We start from the raw sequence: 22,739 nt of genomic DNA, 5'->3' as shown, positions 1-22,739 counted from the left end.
AGGAAGTCTACCATTGGCAATTGTGCTGGCAACTGGGTGGGCAGGTGTACCATTGGCAATTGTGCTGGCAACTGGGTGGGCAGGGGCAAGACGAGCTGAGATCTAATCCAAGCTCACTCTGCCATGAGCTTGCCATGTACCCTTGGACAGAGGATTTCATCTCTCTGGGCCTCAGTTTCCTTGTCTCTAAATTCCTAATACCTACCACCCAAAGTTGTTAAGAATTCATGCACACCATGCCTGGCACTTAGCAAGAACTCAACTCAATTATTGGCAACCAGTATTAGGGTCATTCAGATCACTTCTCCTCACTGATAAAAAGCAACAGCTGCCATTAATTCAGCATTTACTTGTCTTTATCTCATGTAATCCTCACAACGACTGCAGAGGGTTGGTGTTCTTTATGCCGCATGTTATAGACGTGAAACAGAGGCTCAGAGAGGTGACAGCTGCTTGGGGCAGAGCCCAGATTTGAACCTAGATTGCCTGCACCTTTAAGATCTGGTACTGCCTTTGTCCCTCTGGGGCTGGCACGCTGGGAATGCCTTGTTCCTGATGGGTTTGGGCAGGCTGGAAGGTATGTGTGTGATATCAGTGGTCTCTGTATCCCAAGCAAAGGAATGATTTGGTTTTCTAAGAGGGAGACACAAAAACAGTGGGAGAAGGGAAAGCATCAGAGCAGGGCTTGTCCAATGATAACTGGGTGAGATGCACAGATGTGCAGCCTGGTTGGCTCTCATTGGACCAGTGTGGTGACTGATCTGGGGTTGTTGGGGGTCTGGGGAGCTGGGGGTCCAGCCTTAGCAAGGGTGCCAGACCCTCCCCATCTCCTGATACAGAATGGTGTCCATGGATGATTCCATTTGTGCCAACTGCCTTTACGTGTAGGTATAGAAAAAAGATTGGGGAAATTACATCAATTAATCATCATTACTTCTGGGTGATGGAAATAGAGTTGATTTGCTTTCCTTCATATGTTTCAGTATTTTCTGAAATATCTATGTTCGACAAGAGTTTTTGTTTTTTTTTAAGATTTTGTTTATTCAGGAGACACAGAGAAAGAGGCAGAGATATAGGCAAAGGGAGAGGCAGACTCCCTGTGGGGAGCCCAATGTGGGACTCGATCCCAGGACCCCTGAATCACGGGGTGAACCAAAGGCAGACTCTCGACCACTGAGCCACTCAGGTGCCCCTCGGTAAGTCTTTTATAATTGGGAAAATAACGTGCTCTAAGTAAAGAAATGCAGATGTGAATTCATGTTGTTCATCCTAAAAAAAGATCAGGCCACATTAGGGTTTCTTCTTCAGCCCCAAGCTTAACAGATACAGGTTTTGGAGTCAGATGGCCCAGGGTCTAGCTCCCATACTTTTTAGCTGCGCTAACTCGGGTGAACTTCACCTCCTGGGGCCCTAAATCTCTCATCTGAAAAATGGAATTGGAACTAGCTGCCTTCTAGAGTTGTTTCCATGACTTAACGAGATGATGTATTTGAAACTACGCTGGATAGGTGCCTGGCATTTGGGAGACACCCTCTCTCAATGGGGGCTCTCAGGAGAGCAGCTCCCTTCCCCGACGTTTGCTGGAGATCCTCTCAAGGTGGGCAGTATCTATCCTCCCCACTTTACAGATGAGGATGCAGAAGTTCAAAGGGATGCTGAGATCCAAGGTCACCGAGCTCAGAAGGGCTCTTCTGCAACAGGCTGCGAGAGAGGGTAAGTGACTAGCCCGAGGCTACACAGCTTAAACCTACTTCCTGTTAACACGACGGACTCAACACCAACAAACCAAATTGCCCTCGAAAGGGGTAGGCTCTTTGCAAGGTAGCGTGTGCTCAGTGTCTTGAACTCGGCAGCAGCGGCAGCAAATGCTCTGCCCTTTGCTGGGTGCTTCCTCAGTGCCTGCGGCGCGCCACTTTGCAGAATCCATTGGCTCCGCCAACTGTGCGGGCCACCGCCCTCCCCGGACGCGGGTCTGCGAGCCCACTGTAGAGACGAGCAAAGCGAGGCCCGGGGCCTGACGCCGGCGGCTGCGGGAGGGCCGGGTGGCACGCAAGGAGTTAAGCGGCGGCCGCGCTGTGGCTCCGCGCGAGGAGCGCGCCCGGTCGAGGCGCGCTGCTGGCGGCGGCGGCGGCGGCGGCGGCGGCGGCGGCGGCGGCGGCGGCGGCGCGGGGAGCTCGGCCGGAGAGGGAGGTCGGGCGCGGAGCGAGCGGCGCGCGGGAGGCGAGCGGGAGGCGAGGCGCGGAGCCAGCCCGGCGCCCGGCGGCCGCCCGCGCCCGCGCCCGCGCCCCCGGCCTCGACCTCCCCGGGCCGGGTGGCCGCGCGGGGCCTCGTCGCGGCGGCGGGGCCCCCGCAGTGCCGCCCGCCCGGGCGCCGGGCTCGCGGGAGCCGGGCTTCCCCTCGGCGCCGCCGCCCGCTCCCCGGCTCGCCGGCTGGCGTCGCCACCGCCTCCTCGGCCGGGCCGCCGCCGCCCGCTGCAGTCCGGGGCGCACACTCTTGCACTTTGCCGCTGGCGGCGCGCGGGGCGCCCCCTGCACCAGCGCGGAGAGCGCGCCCCCCGGCCCGGCGGAGGCTGCTGGGCGGCGAGAAGGGAAGCCCGGGCTCCGCGTCGCTGGATGCCGCTGCAGCCCCGGCGGCCGGGGAGGCGCCCCGGAGCCCCCGGAGCCCCCGGCGCCCCCGGAGCCCCCGGCGCCTGCCGGGCTCGGCGGGCGGACTTGCAAGTGGCCGCGGACCCCAGGTGAGGGCGGAGGCGCGGGGCCCGGCGAGGGCCGCCGGGGGGAGCGGGGCGCCGAGCCGCTGCCCGGCGATCGCCGCCCGATCCGGGCTCCCAGGTCCCGCCGCCTCCCCGCGGGCCGGGGGCTCGGCGCGCAGAGCCCGGTGAGGACGGAGCCCGGAGCGGGGACAGCCCAGCGCCGGGTGAATGACAAACTTTCTCTCCTCTGGCGCAGGGTGGGCGGTTGCGGCTCATCCAAGCGTCCTTCCTGCGGGCATCCCACTGGGTGCCCCTCCTGAGGCTGAGCTGGGCCGGGGGCGAGGCGCCGGGCCCCTGTAAGTCACGACTTCCCCTTGCTCCGCCGGGGCAGAGTTCCGGAGGAGAAGGGGCCGGTCATATTTTCGAGTTGGCTTTGGGAGGTGCTCGTTGCGGTGATCCTCGGGTGCATGCGTTGTCCTGGCGTCTGGAGGCAGCTCCCAGGGCCGCCCAGGGGATGGGCTTTGTGGGGAGTGCTTTGCAGGCTTGCTTCAGCCCATTCCCGCGTGTGTCTCTGCGTGTGTCAGGACGAGGAGCGACAACGGGAGCCGGGCCCCCACTCAGACTGCCTCTGGCCAAGCCCTTCCCACAGCCCCAAGTGTCATCACAGGAGCCCACTCACTTCTTTGGCAGAGACGGCAGCAGAGGTGGGGATCACCTCCCATCACCTGCAGCTCCTGAGATGAGCAAAAGATTTGGGGGAAGTTACCTGGGCCACTCGAGGAGATCATTCACTGGGGAGGCACAAACTTTGTGCGGAAAGAGGGGCTGGAGTGGACAGTTGGATAGAGAGAGGCTCTGGGCGTCTTGGTCTGTGGCTCAGGGTGTGGATAGTCCTCACCCTTTCCAGGTCCCTAGAGGCTCTGCAGAGCCCAGCACATAGCTCATGAGTTTGGCTGAATTCTTCTTCTTCCTAATGAAAAGCAGGCTCCAAAGAGCCACCTGGTCTCTGAGGAGCATTTTGGAGTCACCCCTGTGGCCACAGCCTCCTAGATAGCATCGTGCTGCCTCAGGGGGGTACAGCCTAGGGTTGGGGTCATCTGGATGGACTGCTTGGTCAGTAAGGCAGGCGGTGAAAGTGCTTCTGACTGTGACTTGAAGTTTGAAAATAGTGTGCTGGTCCTGCTGGGGCTGAGCATCTGCCCCTGGGGACTAGCATTGCTGTGTGGTCCTGGGCCAGTTCTTGGGGTGTGAGGGTAGGGCCATGCTAGGAGCTGCTTCCCTAGGCTGCCGAGACCTGAGGTCAGACGCTGGTGATGTCCTGGGGAAACCTCATCTCTGGGGCAGAAGACTGAGCTTGGAGACTGCTGGCAATGTGCTGTGTGACTTCGGGCGAATCACTAGACCTCTCTGGGCTCTGGTGGCTGCTTCTGCAAAATGAAGAGATTTCACGTGTCTTCAGAGGTCCCAGTTCAGGCACTTCTCAGACACAGAGCGATCATCACTGACAAGATCTTCAAAATCCTGTAATGTGGTGTAGCACTTGAGAGGTGTGGGATGCGTCTGAGGTTGACCAGTCACTTCACCCTCCAGACCTCGGTGGGCCTCCGCAAGATGGGGAACTCACGGTTCCTGGGAGGAAGAGTGTTGGGGGTGGGGGGTACCGACTGGGATGGTGCATGGGAAGTGCTTACCGTAGAGTCTGGTGAAGACTGGGTCTCCGCCGGCTCGGGCATGCAGCAGCAGGGCTGCGTTTTTGGGTGTTGTGTGTGAGCAGGCGGTGCTGTTTCCCCAGGGAAGCTCTCTGGGTCCCACCTGAGCACCAGGTGATCCTTGGGGGGGGGGGCCGCGGGGGCCCTTGTTCTCTCCAATCAGCTGACACCTGCAGTCCCCACCCCCTTGCTGCTTCCTCATAAAAGCTCTGCTGGGCCAGCAGCTCCTAGAGAGGAGCTCAGGGCAGTTAGGGAGGGCCTGTGCGCCCAGCTGCTGCGTCGCCATGACAACAGAAGGTGGAGGTAAGCTGTCTCCATGGCTTCAACTTTGCAGCTGTGCAAGGACCCAGGGCCCAGAAGTTCAGTATGTCTGGGCGTCAGGCGCCCAGGCTGCTGAGGCTGTTGGAACGGGCGAAGCTGTTGTTCCCTAGAGGAACAGCTGCGCTAGGGAAAGTGCCGTGTGTGCACACACGCGCACCTGTGCGTGCATGCGTGCCTGGGTATATGTGTGCATGCATGAGCGTGCGTGTTTGGGGTAAGGGGGTATGGTTGCTGAGATTATGGGGAAAGGCAGCAGTTTTGGTCAGTCTTGTTTATTTCTGAGTGGTTCTGAGGCTTGGGACCTCTGTGTCCTTACCCAAACTAGGGGTCCCCTGGGTCCATGCGGAACCCACCGGTGGGGAGGGCAGACCTCATCTTGGCTGCCACGGAGTGAGTTCCTGGGCTTGGGGTAGGGACTGGGGCAGAAGCAGTAGGCCAGGTGCTGGCTCGGCCTGTGGGCTTGACTTTTAGGACTCTGAGAACATGAACGGTTTGCTTTCTTGGTGGCGTACGATGTGGACGTGTGTAGGTGCCTGTGTGTAAATGAGTGTAATCTCATGCAGGTCTGTGCCCACGTGTTCATATGTCTGACAGAATATAGAAACCTTATGCGTGTGTGTGTGTACACATGTGAAGAGTGTCGATCTGGGTGTGTACTTGTGGCATTGCTTCTCTGTGGATTTCTGAGTGTGTGCGTGTGCGTGTCTGCAAGGGAATGTGTGCCTGTGTGAGTCACAGCAAGTGTGGGTACGCATACACGCTTGCGAGTGTTGAACAGTCGGGTGAATATGAGTTGGATGTGTGTCTGTGACCAGGTAGGTGTGTGGCTGCACTACGGCACACATGTGTCTGGTGGGGGAGGCGGTCTGGGTGGCGAAACCCGTTTGAGAGGCTGGGCAAGCCTGTCTGGGTGCCTGCATGAGCAGCCGTGTGTGCTGTCTGCACGTGTCTGGGTGTTTGTGAGTGCCTGCATGCGTGTGCAATGCTGTGAGCGTGAACCTGTGGTATGTGCTTACAGCCTCCAGGTTTTTCAGTGTACCTTTGTGCCCACGTATGTATAGCATTGCACACCTCCTTATCTCTGTGTACGTGTGTGTACCTGTTTGTAACCCCTGTGAGTATCTCCACATATATGTGTGCTTCTGTGGGTGTATCCCTGTGTGTATGGCAGGGTAAACTTCCTGTGCATCTCTGTATATATGCCTGTGTCTCTGAGTGTGCATTCCTGTGTGTAGCACTGCATGCTTGCTTGTGTCTCATTGTGTGTGTTTCTGAGTATGGGTATCTGGTGTGTTGGTTGCTGTGCGCATTGGAGGGTGTCTCCACGTACATGTGTCTCTGAATGTGTGTTTGTGGGAGTTGCAGTATAACTTTTGTGCATGTCTCCTGCGCGTGAGTGTGTTTCTGAGTGTGTGTGTGCCTGCAGCATGTTTGCCTGTCTGTGGGGCAGTGCAACTTCTGTGCGTGTCTCGTGTGTGTGTGTGTGTGTGTGCATTTCCACAGGTGTGTCTGTGTATCCGTCGCAGAGGTGTAAGAGCGTGTGGGGTGGATGTAAGCTGAGAGCTTCCCAACAGAAAACCTCTTGGAACCTTTGAAGCCACTCTTTGCCCCGCTGCTCGGGTCAGGACTGTGTTTGTGCTGTGCACACGCCAAGTGTTGACTCGGTGATCTGTGCCAGCTCCGAATAGGTGGTGGGGATGTTGTGTGTGCATTTTTCCAAGTGCCTTTGCTCTGAAGCCCGTGTCCCCCATGGCCCGGCCCCCTGGGCTCCCACAGCACCTCCAGCCTCTCTCACCGAAAGCCTGCACGCAGGACAGTTGCCGAACAAGCTCACAGATGTTAAGAGCACAGGTATAATTTTAGGCAGAAGGTCTGAAAATAGACAGCCCAGGACGCACTGAACATCTCGACAGCAGTGCTTCTAATTAGGAGCAACTTGTTTTCCTTAAATAAACAAATCAAGTGAGGAAAGAAATTGCCCGAGATTAATGGCTCCCCGGAGCAGGTCCAGATGTTGGGAAGATGGGGATGGGGTCCCCAAGGAGTGCCATTGCTAGCACTCAGGGTCTTTTGTAGATTTGAACCACACGCTGATGAGGCAGAGGGGCCGAAGAGGAACCTGGTGAGGGGGGCAGGTCCAGTGGGGCCCCCTTTCCAAGGGTTGGCTGGTGTTTGGTGATTGTGGTGGAGATGCCACTGACCCCAGTTCCTCCCTCCTGCATGCCCCCCTGCGCTTAGCTGGGAGACTTTGCCATTTCCCTCACTCAAGGGGTGGCCGGGTTTATGCCCCTGCTCCTTCATGTTGGGTTTGGCCATGTTGACTGGCTTTGGTCTTTAGTGTGAGGTGGAAGTGACGGTGGGTTCGTTCCCAGCTTAGGTCTCGAGGGCGCCCTGTTTCTGCCATGAGTTGGGGAGGAGCTTCCCCACGGCAGCTGCCACCCACTCAGAATGAACATGTGTCCAACCACCCTGAGCCCAAACCTCAATAAACAGCCTAGCTCAGTTAGGCTCTTGCTGGCCACAAACAGCTTAGTAAGGGAAATGCTCCTTCTTGTACGTTCCTGGGGTTTAATGGGTGTTTGTTACGCACCATTGCTGTGGTTCTAGCTAGCTTGTGCAGTTACCAGCATGCGTATGTATCTCCTGCTTGGCCCAGGTGCTTGTTCAGAGCTGCATAATGAACACTTAAACTTCTCAGCCCGGATATCCCGTCGCTACCTTGTTTCTGCTCATCAACATCAACAGTGGTGATGATGACAATGTATACATGTTTTTGGAGGCCTTAGCTGACTCCGTGCCCCATGCCCTCAGAGGTGGGCACCGTCTTCTGTTGTAAGCTGTGAGGCTCAGATAGGTGAGTTGGCCGGTCTCATCACACGGCCCAGAAGAGGCATACCTGGGGTTTCCACCCGGATCACCCGACTTCAGAGACCACATTTTTAATATGTTGTCATACTGCCTCCCCAGTGCCAGCAGGTGTATTTTGACAGAAATGACGGCATAACCTATATTTGACATTTTCTGCTTACCTCGCCTGGAGTTTGGATAGGCAGGAAATAATCATGTCATAGAAATGGGAAGTGTCTGTCCAGATTGAGGGATGATTCATTCATTCACTCATTCATTCATTCATGGGCATACTCATTCATTCAACATGAGTGATCACTGATGATCAGTATTTGCTCAGAACCTTCTAATTATCATACCGTGTGCTGGACACTAAGGCCATTCAGGTGAGAGACCCCAATTCTGTCCTCAGGAGCTTACAGTTTGGAGAGAAAGAAGGAGGCAGATTAGACTGGGATCCAGTCCAATCTTGACCCCTTCCTGAGAGCGGCTTCATCCCTACCATCCTGGACTGTTGGAGAATCAAAGGAGGTCGTGTTGACCAAGCCCTTCACACGGTGCCTGGCACATGGGAAGTCACATAGGACCTTCTGCCTCCTATTCTTTTTCTTTCTCCTCTTCCTTATGGAGGAGACAGTTGAATGTCATAGCTAGACTAACACTGAGATGGGAGAAACTAGGGGTCACGGGATCCCAGATAGGGTGATAACCATTTTGTTTTGTCCGAAACTGTGAGGTTTTTCAAGATGCAGAAATTTTTTAAAAAATATTTTTATTTATTCATGGGAGACACACAGAGAAAGGCAGAGACATAGGCAGATGGAGAAGCAGGTTCCCTGCGGGGAGCCCGATGTGGGACTCAATTCCAGGACCCCAGGATCACAACCTGGCCCAAAGGCAGGTGCTCAACCACTGAGCCACCCAGGCGCCCCAGGTTGCAGGATTTAGTGCCAAAACCAGGAGAGTCCCATGCAAACCAGGAAAAGTTAGTTACCTTTGTCCTAGAGGAGGTGCTGGACCCCGCTGGGAATGATTTAGAACAGGGCTTGGTAAACTATGGCCCACAGGCCAAGTCTAGTCCCCTGTCTGCTCTTATAAATAAAGTTTTACTGGGACATGGGGTTAGCCATTCATTCATGTATTGTCTATGACTGCTTTCCAGTTACAACTGCAGAGTTGAGTAGTTGTGACAGAGTCCATACGGCCTGCACAACCTACAATATTTACTATCATATCCTTTACAGAAAAAAAAATTGCTGACCTCTGAGCTTAGAAAGCCCAGCCAGGGTCCTGGGCATTGGCCAAGAGTGATGAAGCGAAAAGTTGGTGCGCTTGGCTGAATCACTGGGTCAGGTGGTGCGTGAGGCTTGGATCCAGGGGGTTAGGAAGAGGGTAGCACCTCCAGAGACTCTCTGACTTGGTGAACCAGGAGAATTCTGAGATGGGGAGATGGAGACCCAGAGAAGGGAAGAGAAGAGAAGAGCCTCTGGATGGGAAGTGAGGCATCTGGGTCTCCACTCTGCCACCCATTGACTTTGTGGCCATGAGCAAGTGCCTTTCCTTCCCCACTCAGGATGGCCAGTGTGGGTCTGTGGGCGAGCCCACAGTCTGGGTGGGCATGAATGACTGGAGATGGCCAGAGAATCCGCTTCTAGGCCTGTGAACAGCAGCCAGCTCACATGGGTCTGGGCACAAGGGCAGTGTGCACTGGGCTCTGGCTTTGTGGATTCAGTCCTGGAACCTCCAGGAAGCTGGGGCCACATGACATTTGCCATGATGACCCATGGAGAAGTTTCTGGGGATGGCAGACCACTCGTGTTTCTCCTTCCCTTAGACTGTCCCCAAGGTGAGCCCCATTGGGCCAAGATGGCCCCAGTGTCTCCCTGATAAGGTGTCAGTCAATAAGCCACTGGCCTGGATTCTTTGTAGTTTGAATGCCTACCTCTTGGACAGGGAGAAAATCCAGAATTTCTGGATCAATCTGACTTGCTTTCATTTCTGTAAAGCTTTAACCATCATGATTGCAGGCCTTTTGTCCTAGAAACTCAACTATACATAAAACGGAACAAAAAAGTCATCCCATGTAATTGCCACAGTGTCCATATCAGGAAAGAGCCAGTATTTCTCACTCAGAGCCTGTTTACTCTTAGTTTGCACACTATTCTGATAAGCTCAGGAACCTGACTTACAGCCTGGGCTTTTATAGCCTACAGAATGAGCAAATCAGACCTATATGGGATGGTAGATAAAGCATGGTGACTACAGCCAGGAACGACAGCTGACAGCCTGAGAACAAGGGTACAGATGAAGAGGTTATCAAAATAAGCACGAGGGGCACCTGGCTGGCTCACTTGGTAGAACGTGGCAACTCTTGATCTTGGGGTCATAGGTTCAAGCCCCACATTGGGGGTAGAGTTTACTTAAAAAAAATAAAAGTAAAAATCTTGAAAATAAGCATGAAAACAAAAGAATCACAGCCTAGGGGGGATTTAGCACAGGGATCAAGTGCCCCCTCGTCCCAGTAGCTTCTGCTCCTCTCCATATTACAGAACCGTGCAACCAATTATACAACAGTGTGATGCAGGGTGCGGTATTAGAGGACGGCAACAATGTGGGCTCTGTGATGGCGCTAAGAACCGGTGAACCCCATTCAGTAGGCAGGGTGAAGGGTCAAGAATAATTCATTGTATAAAATATTTCCATCCCTGTGGTTAAGCTGGTCAACGTTTCTGTGTCTGATGCCTCAGGTGTCTGAAAATTCACTTACGTAGAACTCTGTTTCTTATGGTGTCGGGTGAATGATACCCTGCTGTACCTAGAAAAGTATCTGGCGCATGGTAGGCACTCAAGAAATAAACAGGGGATCCCTGGGTGGCGCAGCGGTTTGGCACCTGCCTTTGGCCCAGGGCAAGATCCTGGAGGCCTGGGATCGAGTCCCACGTCGGGCTCCCGGTGCATGGAGCCTGCTTCTCCCTCTGCCTGTGTCTCTGCCTCTCTCTCTCTCTCTCTCTCTGTGAATATCATAAATAAATAAAAATTAAAAAAAAAAAAGAAATAAACATTCTCTGCAGGCAGGCAAATCTGGGTTCAGATGCCAGCCACTTACCAACAGCGAGTAGTCCCCTCTCTTGCCTCAGTGTTCTCATCTGTAAAATGGGGACATCCACAGAGGAGCTAAAGCGGCTGCCAAACACCAGAGCACTCTGTCCGCGCTTGGTGTCTGGGATGTTTGCTTCCCATCTTGTTGATCTCATCTGGAAGCCAGCCACCTGCAGAAACCAGGCTGGCACGAGCACTAGGACGCGGGGTCTGGCTATCGGGTGGCTAGTGCACAGGAAGGCCCGCCAGCACCGGGCGCTGGGATGGACTTGAGTGGCGAGCCAGCTTCGAAGGTGCCACAGTCTCCAAGAAGTACAGTGGCATCTTCATACGTGCCCAGTGGCCTGCCTGACTCCAGTCTGACTCAGGAGTGGGGACCTTGGCTTGCACAGTTGAATAGGCTTGTGTTCGCACCGCAGCTGTCTCACTCACAAGCTGAGTGAGCCTCAGGAAGTTGTTTGAGCTCACTTTGCCTCCATTTCCCCACCTATAAAACAGGAACAATGATGCTTGCCGTGGCGGGTTATAGGGACTCTGAGGAAATGCCCTGCGTATATTAAGTACACAGTGATGATCATCCAAGCCAGAAGACGTTTTCTCGAATGGGCATAACTTAGATTCCTTCCAGCATCATCAAAGTATCCATAGGCCTCTGGTCGGGACCAGGGATGAATTTGCCAATTTCTTCACTGTCCTCAAACCCGCCAGGGCATCTCTGGGCAGTTTTCTCTTTGAACTTGAGCTTTCTCTTCCATTCAGAAGTATACTTGGGTATCCATTCATTTATGCCAGCACACCTTTATTGGGTGCCTACCTCCTACCAGAGCTTCCAAGTTCTGTGCTTGGCCCTGGAAGGAGACTCCCAACTGACAAGCCATCTAACCAGAAGAAAGAATGAGGAAGGAAGGAAGGAAGGAAGGAAGGAAAGAGAGAGAGAGAAAGAAAGGAAAGAAAGGAAAGAAAGGAAAGAAAGGAAAGAAAGGAAGGAAGGAAGGAAGGAAGGAAGGAAGAAAGAAAGAAAGAAAGAAAGAAAGAAAGAAAGAAAGAAAGAAAGAAAGAAGAAAGAGAAAGAAAGAAAGAAAGAAAAAACGCACATCTAGAGAGGCACAGTCTAAAGTAGCAGAGCTGGGATTTGAACATGGGTCCCACCCTAGAGCCCATACTCCGTTCTCTGCACAGCATGGTCTATTGCCTAGGGTGTCATGCACACCCAAAGGTGAATGTGCAAGCAGATTTTTACACAAGCTGGGAGAGAATGGGTTGGGGCTTAGGGTGCAGTAAAGGAAGTCCAGGTGTTGAGAGAAGCCATGGCATGCTGATATTAGGCCCTCACATCCATCGAGGTTCACCCATTTGTTTGCTTAAAAAATTCTTACCGAGCACTTACTGCGTGCAAGCCCTGTGAAGACAATGGAGAAAAAAACCAAGGTGCTCTCCTGCATATAATTGCAACTCAAGGTAACTGTCAGGAAGGGAAGTGTCTGACACTGGGAGGGTACAAGTTAGGGCATTTGAAAGGAAGTCTGCCTTGAGACAGAGAAAAATTCAGCTGGTATTTGAAGGATGAGCAGGTTTACCCAGGTGAAGAATGGGAAGACAGAAGCAGCATGTGCAAAGGCCCTGGGGTGGGAAGGAGAATGGCATGAACCAAGGACATGGACACTAGGGCTTTTGGGTGGGTGGGAGGAAACTGGTACACAATGAAAATGGACGATTCCCAGGGCCTCGTGGGCCTCCTATGTGTTCTGGCCTTTATCCTTCTGGCAGTGGAAAACCTTGTAAAGATTTTAAGCAAGAGAGTGAAATGATTCCATTAAACCCTGGTTGGAGCAACAAGAAAAATACCCCGCACCCCCATGTGAGGTGGGAGCCCATTGAAGTCCCAACAAAGAGGGAGCTGAGCAGACAGCAGTGATTTCAGGAATTCAGGCTCATTATGCAAAACACATGGCCTTCCAAGGGAGAGGTGAGCTTTGGAAAAAAGAGTCAACAAATTAGTTTTTTAATCTGCTTTAAGTTGCTGAAGTGCCCTGTCTTCCTTCCATTGTCACCTGATGGCCTGTGGGCTATTTTAACTTTTATTAGAGAATTTTTTTTAAATTAAAGGAGTTTTTTTCTTTTTGAAAAACAAATCCCAGCCGTGTTTTGATAAGATAGAATTAAAAATGGCACTGGGGAAATGCCACGGTAAGCTTTGATTTTTCTCCTTATGGCATCTGAACTGATTTAAATAATAATTATATATTTCATCTCAGTGCAGCCTCCTTTCCTCCTTTCTGGCCTCCCCAACATACTACCAGCAGCTCTGAACATGTGCTGTTCCGAAAACCCCCAACTTTTAGCTCCTACAGGCACATGGACAGCCCATTAAGAGACCTACAAGATTTCTGACTAAACTGCGTTAGGTTTAGACTGAATCTCAATTCATGTGCTACTGATTCACAGCTGTGTGACTTTAGGTAATTTATTTCAGTCCCCTTAGCCTCCAGTTACATATGTAAAATGGAAATTAATGACAGTATTTATATTCAACAGGATTCTTTGGATTGTAAGACACACAAAATCCACCTTAAATATCATTACACTCTTATTCTCAATGTATTGCCTTATGTAACTAGCAGTCTGGCTTCAGGAGTAGCTGGATCCAGGAGCTCAACAGTGTTCCTGCTCTCTCTTCCTTCCTCATAGCTTTTTGACTCTCCTTTTCTCTGTGTGGGCTTCCTACTCAGACTGGCTCTGGCTGTTTTCTTTCTGGGCACAGATGCCCATCAGTAGCTCCATGTCTCCATCATGCCAACTGCAAGCCCAGTTCCAGCAAGTGCTGGAATTGAGCCTTCAGGCCTCTTGGAACCAGTCATTATGGACCCAATCTAAGTCACATGATCCCTGGGGCCTTGTGACAGGTGAATACTCTCTGCAGCTTCCTGAGCCACAAGACCCACAGTGGGAGAGGGATTGGTCCTCAAAGGAAAATCAGGACCCAGTTAACTGAAGAAGGGGAAGCAAATGCTGGTCAGACTAAAATGACCTCTTGGCAGGCTGTCCAGTTGGCACCAGTGCTGCAGGGCTGAAATGAGACCAGGTGTGCCAGGTGCTCAGGATGTGCTGACTCCGCAGCACTGCCACGCTGGTGATTGTTACTGGCTAATAGAAGCCAGGCTGGGGCTCCGCAAGTAGTTGGGGCGACGGGAGACACCTCTGACCAGAATGCTTAGCCTGGACATCCTGTTGCCTGCTGTGAGCCTTGGACCTGTCACTTCCCTTCCAGCTTTGGTTGCTGAAAGCCACTGTCCCCAAACAAGCCCCACCTCATGTGTCAATACACCAGCTAAAAGCTGTAATGCCTCAAACGAGGCGGGGAGAGGTTGTATATCTAGACCCTTCCAGGGTAGTAGGTCCCATGGGAGGGAAACTGAGCAGAGGGACCTCAGTGAACTAGAGACCAGGTGCCTTGCCTACAAGGGCTCTTGCTTCTAATTCCTGCCCCCTGTCACCAGGGAGTGCTGAGTCCTGGGTACCCGCATCTTTCTCGATTATTGTTTCCAATAGGATTCCAGGGTTTTATGCAAAATTCACCCCCTTATAAATGATCACCAATTCAGGTGATCTTTTTTTTTTAATATTTATTTATTTATTTGTTTGTTTGTTTATTTATTTATTTATTTATGAGAGAGAGAGAGAGAGAGAGAGAGAGGCAGAGACACAGGAGGAGGGAGAAGCAGGCTCCATGCCAGGAGCCCGACGCAGGACTCGATCCTGGGACTCCAGGATCACGCCCTGAGCCAAAGGCAGGCATCAAACCGCTGAGCCACCCAGGGATCCCCTAATTCAGGTGATCTTAAAACACAGGACAGACCAAGCAGGCTTGTCTGTGGGTTCGTTCAGGCCAATGTTGTAAAGTCAGGTGTCGCCAGGGAGGGGGATGTGGAGCTGGTTCCGCCCTCACCGAACAGAGCTCATGTTGTGGATAACCTCAGAAGACATACCGGCCCATTATTCTAGAAACCTGGGTCCTGGGCAGTGTGCTTTTGGCATTGCTGTGGTTGGCCACGGAGGAACCTTTTCACTCTGAGCTGCACCATTTGTAACGGCTCTGTGGATTGGGTGGAATTTGGTGAGAGTGACCTCTTAGAAGGAGTTCATTTTGCTGCCTGAGATTATTAATGTTCTCTCTGATTTCCTGCTTCACGCTATTGATTTCCTGGTATAAAACTTTCTATGCAGAGGCTAAGAAGATATTCAGTGGCCATCCCTCCAGGTGAGGGAGAATTCAATCCTGGCTCCCACCCTCTGCTGTGTGACTAAGGGCAGGTCACTGTACCTCTCTGAGTCTCCGTGTTCTCACTGGCAACATGGGTGTCCTCGTAGCTCCTGCCTCCTAAGGAGGTGACGGGCACATAGTAGGTACTCAGCCAAGCTTAGCTTCTCCTGCAAAACTATAGCCCTAGCAACCTGGGGAGATGGTCATGCTCCTTATATGTACTGAGTACCCACTCTGTGCCAGGGCCCCTTAGCAACATGGAGTCTAGATCTAGCTCTCTTGGCCTTTTTTCCCTAGCTCTCTCTTTCTTTTTCTTTTTTTTCTTTCTTTCAAGACAGAAACTTTTAAAAAAAAATTTTGTATATTTTTAAAAATTTTATTTATTTTAGAATGTGTGAGTGGGGAGAGGGATAGAGGGAAAGCAAGAGGACCTCAAGCTGACTCTGTGCTGAGCACAGAGCCTGATGCAGGGCTTGTTGTCATGACCCTGGGATTATAACCTGAGCTGAAACCACAAGAGCTAGATGCTTAACCAACTGAGCCACTCAAATGCCACAGAGAGGGAGAACCATAAGCAAGACTCCACAGACATGGGGTCCTATGCGGGGCTTGATCTCTCGACCCTGAGATCATGACCTGAGCCAAAAATCAAAAGTCAGATGCTTAACTGACTGAGCCATCTAGGCACCTCTCCCTAGCTCCTTGAACTCACCTTAATGCCTTCTACCTCTGGGCCTTTGCACATGCTGTGCCACTTGGCCAGCATGTTTTTCCCTCTCCATCTCTACCCTTCCTTCACCGGATTATTTGCAACTCCTCCTTCCGGATCTTGGCTGAAGTACCGCTTCTAAGAATTCCTCTGGAGCTCCCTTAGACCAGGTCACATCTCTCCTGCCATGAGCGCTCCAAACTCCAGGTCATTTCTTCAGAGTTTGTGATTACAGCACTGTGTGATGATTTAACTACCCTGTATTGCCCCTACCAGGCTGCCTGCTCGGGGTGGGAGTGGAGGTGCGGGTGGGGTCAGGAAGCTATTGAGCTCCCTTCCCGTGCTCACACTCCAAGCCTGCCACATGGTGCAGCAAAAGGTTGTGATTAATAACTGAAATGTAAAAGGAGGTCTGAGGACCCTCATGCACTGCCAGCGGGAGCATGAATTAGCACAACCGCTTTGGAAAACCATTTGGTGGTATTTACTGAAGTGGCTTAAGACCACCTCTAATCTGCTCTTCCACTCTGAGATACAGACTCAACAATAACCAGGATCTGCGTAGGTATTCTCTCTTTCTTCAACTGGTAGGACTACTATATGACTGTATGTATGTAATAATACGTGTCTACTTATATAATAACACACTAGTGAGAAAACCAAAAACTACCTGGATGTCCTTTATGATAGAATAGACAAGTAAAAGGAAGTTCCAACACACCATGGAGTAGCAGACAGTAGTAAAAAGGAACAAGCTGCAGCTACATGCTGGAGAAGGATGGATCATGCACAAAATAATGCCAAGCAAACAAAGCAGACATACAAAATCATACAGTATCTAATTCTCATTAGAAAAAGCTTGAAATAGAAGCTAAACCTGAGTTTAGGAATGCCTACTTGCTTTAGGTCAACATGTAAAGTGAAGCAAGGGAAAAATGGTTGCAGTAGTCAGGGGGCAGTTACTTTGCAGGGGGGTGGGAAGGGGCCTGGAAGGGGCTTGTTCTCTGTCCTGCCCTGAAGGTGAGCGTGTGTTCATTGTGTAACAGTTCACCAAACTGTTCATCTTTGTTTTGTTTTCATGGGTCCCACGAGAAGATCCCCTGAGCTCTCCCTGATAATTATATCTGGGGGGGGTCCCCACCTGAAATATACCCCTTTGCCCTTAATCTACAGAGGACCCCCTCTGCTATCTTCTTTTAAGCCTCCCCTTCCAGTGCAACAGATTACTTCTGGTGTGGAGTGTGCCCCCTGTGTGTCCCAGAATCCTCTTAGAGCTCCAAATTTACAGGTGCAGGAACAGCCCAAACAGCTTTTGTCTTGGCACAGAGGCCACCTGGCTAGAGGACACGATTAGCCCCTTTTTTCAGAATGTGATAAGGATGGAGGGTTGATTGCCCCAGAAAAAGTTAAAAAAAAAAGAAAGAAAAAGAAAGAGAAAAAGAAAGAAAGAAAGAAAGAAAGAAAGAAGAAAGAAAGAAAGAAAGAAAGAAAGAAAGAAAGAAAGAAAGAAAGAAAAAGAAAGAAAGAAAGAGAAAAATAAAACCCGAGAAGCATTTTCAAGTTTCTAGTTTTGCAGGCTACCCAAAGACAGGGAGATAAGCTGTCCTGGATGGAGGGTCAGATAACAGGGCTGGGGCAGTGTAAGAATAAGGAGCTGGGGCCCTGAGGTGGGGCAGCTGAGAGCTGCCCAGGGTGGGCTGGCCTTTCGGTCCAGAAGAATTAGGTCTTTGGACTTGCCATCCTGGCTGTTTGCCCATGGCCTTGACCTCCCTTTCTTTACAGACAGGAGGGTGGGCCTGGATCCTGATCTTGAATCTGGGCCCTTGCTAGAGAGCAGAAACACTATGAGTTTTATAGGACCTTGGAGCTTGGAGCAGAATGCAATGGGGTTGAGGTCTTCCAGGGCCTTCCAGAAGTCTGGCTGATGGTTTTGGATTATTAACTCCTTGATGAACTTCATCCATCCATTTAGGAAACATATGTAAATCTCTTACTCCCCATTCTATCAACAAATGAGAATTGGGCTTACCTTGGACTAGACTCTGTAAAGCCTCAATAATACAGTTTGAGCGATCAGCTGGGTTTGGTTTGTCTGGATTTTCCAGTCTAAGCATCTTGGGGACCCCTCAATCCCAGGCAAACCTAGATGGTTGGCCCATGGTAAGAGAGATGCTTCTCATGCCCACTCTCACAGAGTTCATGGCCTGGTGGAGGAGGCAGGGAGTTACAAACCAGGAGATCAGTGTTTCAGTGGAGGAAGTAGAGGGTGGTGTGAAAGCCCAGAGGAGGCCCCTTACCCAGCAGAGGGTGTCTAGGAAGGCTTCCTGGAGGAGGTAACATCTAAACCGAAGCCTTCAAGAGGAACAGGGTCAGGCAGGAGTGAAAGGTGGGTGGGTGGGGGAGTGAAAGATGGGATTCTTGACAGGCGGGATAGGTGAGAGCCTGGTGTGTTGAAGAGGTAAATCAGGTGTGCTGTGGATCACTGAACAGCCGTTGGATGAATGAATGAGTGGGAGGTGGTGGCCTGAGCGAGTAGGGAAAGCAAGGATTGGGAAACAGTTAAGTAGTAGACTTGATCGATAAATAGAGCTGCCATCGTGTTTGTTACAGTGATGATCCTGGTGCTCTTCATAATCCTCTCCAGGGCTTGTACTCCTTCCATCATATAACAGAGGAGGGTCAGAGAGGTTAAATGATGTGAGTAAAAATCTCATGGTAATGGTGATGGAACCAGGCTCACACTTGGGTCTTAGACACCATATTCAGAGTTTTTTCAAGCATCAGATACCCTCATAGGGCATTAACTGCCATTATTGAGCATTTGCTACGGGCCAGCCACTACGTTTTGGATGGATCACCTTATTAATGCCTCTGACAACATCATGGATTACTGTCATTATCCTGCTTTTACCAGTGGGGACTCTGAGGATCAGAGAGGTGGAGTGAGTTGCCTGGAGTCACACAGCCAGGGTGGAGTGGACCCATGTGATTCTGGAGTCTGAGGCTGACTTCTAAGCAGGGGACAAGGAGGCACAAGCCCTCCCCACCCCACTTCAGATAATAGCCTCACCCCTGAGAGTCTTTCCTTTGCCTTTTGTCTGCTGAGGACAAATGATCAAAGGGCTCCCACTGACACATTAATTATCAAGACTGCAGTTCCAAGCGTCCTGCTGGAGACCCTGTAAAATTCACCAGGCCCCCCAGCCATGAGAAACCTCTCCCTCCTTAGCCTTGATCTCAATAAGCCCAGTGGTAGGGGTGGGGACTGGGCTGAATGGGACTAGGGGGTTACAGCATACGTGCAGGCGAGGTCAAGTCAGCAAAGCCCTGAGCAAATAGAGGGTCTTTTATTTCTTTTTTGGCCAAAGACAGTAGGACCCAATGTTGGCTTAATTCAGTACTGGGATGGAAGATGATAACAATGGCTTTGCAGGTTTTGTTTTGTTTTTTAATTCCCCCAGATTTTAATCTCCTTCTCTCTCCCTCTCTGTGGAAGCTTTCCCAGGGTCCTGGAGTGGAAGCATGTAAGAGGCACCCACATTGCCTGAGCTTTTGCCAGCTAGCCCCCAAGCCATGTTCACAGCCCATTTTACAGATGGGGAAGCTGAGGTCCAGCCTTCCTGAGAGACAGATGGGTGCCCTCTGGAAGCCCAAGTATGTTGCATATCTCTTTGTATAGCCCCAGCTAGACGGTGTTTCCATTTATGTATCCTCCCCGTTAGGCTGTACATTCCTTATGTGGAAATTCAGCGAACAAGTACTTATTAGTCACCTACTGTGTGCCAGGGACTGTCCTCAGTACTTTACGTGGATGGTGACCTGTCCTGAGTGTGGCCAGGCCAGGCATATACTCTGAGCAGACCTCCCTGAGCTCTGAAAGAAAAGCCCCTTTGTTGGAGCCACAAACCAGCCTTCCAGTGTAGCCGCTAGAAGTTTGCAGCGTGGCCCTCCGTCCCCACCTTTCAAGCCCTCCTTTGACCTGTGTTCAAGGGATAGCTGTACACATAACCTAACATTTGCCATCTGAGCCATTTTTAAGCATATAGTTCAGTGGTATTAAAACAGATGACCTTGAACAATTCTGAGGTTGGGGTACTGACCCCCTTGCAATATTTTTTTTATTTTTTTAATTTAAATTCAATTTTTTTTAAGATTTTGTTTATTCATGAGAGACACACAGAGAGAAGCAGAGACATAGGCAGAGGGAGAAGCAGGCTACTTGCAGGAGCCTGACGTGGGACTCAATCCCTGGATCCTGGGATCACACCCTGAGCCAAAGGCAGACCCTCAACCACTGAACCACCCAGATGTCCCTGCAATAAATTCCTTTAAAAATTTATTTATTTTAGAGAGAAAGTGTGGGGGGAGGAACAGAGGGAGAGAGACAAGCAGACTCCACACTGAGTTCAGAGCCTGATGTGGGGCTCCATCCCAAACCACCAAGACCATGACTTGAGCCAAAATTAACAGTTGGATGCTCAGCCGACTGAGCCACCCAGGTGCCCCTTTTAACTGGAATTCTTAATGATTAAAAGTCAACAGCTGGTTAGCACATACTTTGTGTGTTATGTATATCATATACGGTAATCTTCCAATAAAATGAGCTAGAGGAAAAAATTGTTAATAATGAAATCATTGGGAAAAGAAAGTACGTATATATACCGTATTGTGTATTGTATTGAAAAAAAATTCTATGGATTTACGAAACTGTGTTGTTCAGGGATCAACTGTACATTTGTAATGTACCATCACTGCCATCCAGCTCCAGAACTCTTTTCTGAGAGGTTCTTGCTCAGAGGTGGATGAACCAAGATCATCTCTGTTGGGAGGGACTTGCCCAGGTATGCAGCCAGTTAGAACCAAATTCCGGGGTCACATCCAGGCCTCCCTGTGCCTGGCAGGCCCTCCTGGGTGTCTCTCCCAGACACCTCCCACAATGCCTTGCAACCCTGGGCACCATGTGCATCCCGAGTGACCCTGTGGCCTCTGGGGACTCCCCAGGACTCACCCAGTTCCCTTCCTAATCTCTGAGAGTTTTGGAGAGGAAAACCTACTCCATAGACTAATGGCCAGTTAACTGCTCTCTTTGGCCAGATAACACTTCTCTTTTTCTTTTCTTTTTTTTTTTTTTTCTAGAAATTTTGTCTGTTTCCCCTGAGGTCTGACCAGCACTTTCTGATAGTTCCCATCCCTCTGTCGCCACCCTCCCCCTGCCCACACTGGGGCCTGACTGGGAGAGCTGCTCAGTGATAAGAGGGCCGCAGATCCCCTTTCCCGGGTGGCGCTGGCCTCCTGGACCCATCTCAAGGCGTCTGGGAGCTTTGGTTTCCCCCGACAATGAGGGCATTGAGCTGGACTCGCCCATCCTGGGATGCTCAGAGGCAGAAACCAGAGGAATAGCCGGGAGGAGAAAGAGAGGAAACAGAACCCGGCAAAACTGCCCATTCCAAAGGCCATGCGCTGGGAGAAGGAGGCCTTGCCAGGTCAGATTTCAGAGATTTTTTTTTTTTTTTTTTTTTTTTTAGGAAGTGCCTCTGCATGGCTTGTTTTCTCCACTGCTGGGCTGATAGGGCACAGTGCCCAAGGAGGAGCAGAGTCAGAGGCCCCATTCAGACCAGCCGAGGCAAGGGTCCAGCCCGTGCAGGGCGGCATGGGGGCCGGGGAACAAGGGCTCTGTGTTTCTGGGCACAGGGCTGGGGAGCACATGCTTCCCGGCTCCAGCCTGCACTGGACGCAATTAGAAATCCATGGTGTGGCTGGAGGAGCACGGGCTTGGGCAGCACCAGGGCTGTGTGATCTAGGTGTGCGCGAGTTTCCTCGGTGAGCTGCGTTTGGGATGAAGAGTTCTGGATGGCCAGGCCTGCCCTGGGGTAAAAATGATTCCATCTCAGGAACCTGGAGGGGGAGGAGGGGGCTTGGGCTTTCTTCCCCTGGAGACAACGAAAAGCCCAGGGAAGGGGTGGCAACTCTAATGCCCTTAGGTGCGAGGCAGGTGAGGTGAAGGCCGGTTTGTGGCAGACCTGGCAGTGCGGGGATCCTGTGCCACGTCCGATGGCTCTGTTTCCTACGGCCGATCAGAGAACTAGGTTCAGATGCCAGCTCTTCCACCTGCTGGCTAGGCAGCCTCAGGCAAGCAGTTTAATCTTGTGCCTCAGTTTCCCTACCTCGAACTTTGGGTCAGTGCCAGCACTTGGGAGGGTTAAACCATTTAACACACAAAAGCACTTAGCACAGTGCTGGTTAATTTTCTCAAATTTTAGGATAAGCGGGGACAGGGTCCCTGGGTGGTTCAGTCAGTTAAGCATCTGCCTTTGGCTCAGGTCATGATTCCGGGGTCCTGGGATTGAGCCCCACGTTGGGCTCCCTGCTCAGTGGGAAGCCTGCTTTTCCTTCTCCCTCTGCTGCTCCCTCTGCTTGTGCTCTCTCTCTCTCTCTCTCAAATAAAGAAATAAAATCTTAAAAAAACAAATAGGAGCTCGGGTTTGTATTCAAGAGCTCCAGATCATTAACTGTTAGTAATGAATTCAAATAGAAAAATAGGTAGAAAAAAGAAGAAAGAAAGAAAAAGAAAGAAAGAAGAAAGAAAGAAAGAAAGAAAGAAAGAAAGAAAGAAAGAAAGAAAGAAAGAAAAGAAAGAAAGAAAGAAAGAAAGAAGAAAGAAAGAAAGAAAGAAAGAAAGAAAGAAAGAAAGAAAGAAAGAAAAGAAAGAAAGAAAGAAAGAAAGAAAGAAAGAAAGAAAGAAAGAAAGGTAGGTAGGTAGATACAGTTTGTCCTCTGGCTGTCTGCAGCTGACGGCCTGCAGGCCACCCTGGCGAACTGTGGCCAGGGGTTTTGGACAGACCTAGGCTCCAGCACTGGCTCTTCCCTTGCCTGGTTCTGGAGCCTGGACAAGTGACTTAATTTGTCTCTGCCATGTTCCCATTGTCTGGGGCATCAGTCGCGAGCTTAGCAGAAGTGATCACTCACTCACGTTGGGCAGTGGGTGAGAGTTTAATGGGGGGGGGGGCGCGATGTGGGGAAGTCACAAGGGGTGGGGAAGCACTCCAGAGTTAGTAGCAGAGGGAGCTATTCTGAGTAGTGACGGGAAGTCAGCTGTGTAGAAAG

At 51.2% G+C, this 22,739-nt stretch overlaps 1 protein-coding gene across 6 annotated transcripts in view; it reads left to right on the top strand.

The window, feature by feature from the left end:
* Positions 1-1,576: 1,576 nt before the first annotated feature.
* Positions 1,577-22,739, top strand: part of WSCD2 (WSC domain containing 2) — a 119,378-nt gene continuing 98,215 nt past the window's right edge. Inside the window, exon 1 of one of the 6 annotated variants that reach the window (XM_077876076.1) lies at positions 1,577-1,713. The gene's annotated coding sequence lies outside the window, so the exon portion shown is untranslated. Of the gene's footprint in view, positions 1,714-2,556; positions 2,735-3,021; positions 3,046-4,568; positions 4,702-21,095; positions 21,119-22,739 lie in introns of those variants that run through there. The other 5 variants (XM_077876079.1, XM_077876073.1, XM_077876077.1 and 2 more) reach the window with 5 other exon arrangements.

The sequence above is a fragment of the Canis aureus genome, chromosome 27 (assembly GCF_053574225.1).
Source record: "Canis aureus isolate CA01 chromosome 27, VMU_Caureus_v.1.0, whole genome shotgun sequence".
Lineage (NCBI taxonomy): Eukaryota > Metazoa > Chordata > Mammalia > Carnivora > Canidae > Canis > Canis aureus.
This window is presented reverse-complemented; position numbering and strand designations above follow the sequence as displayed.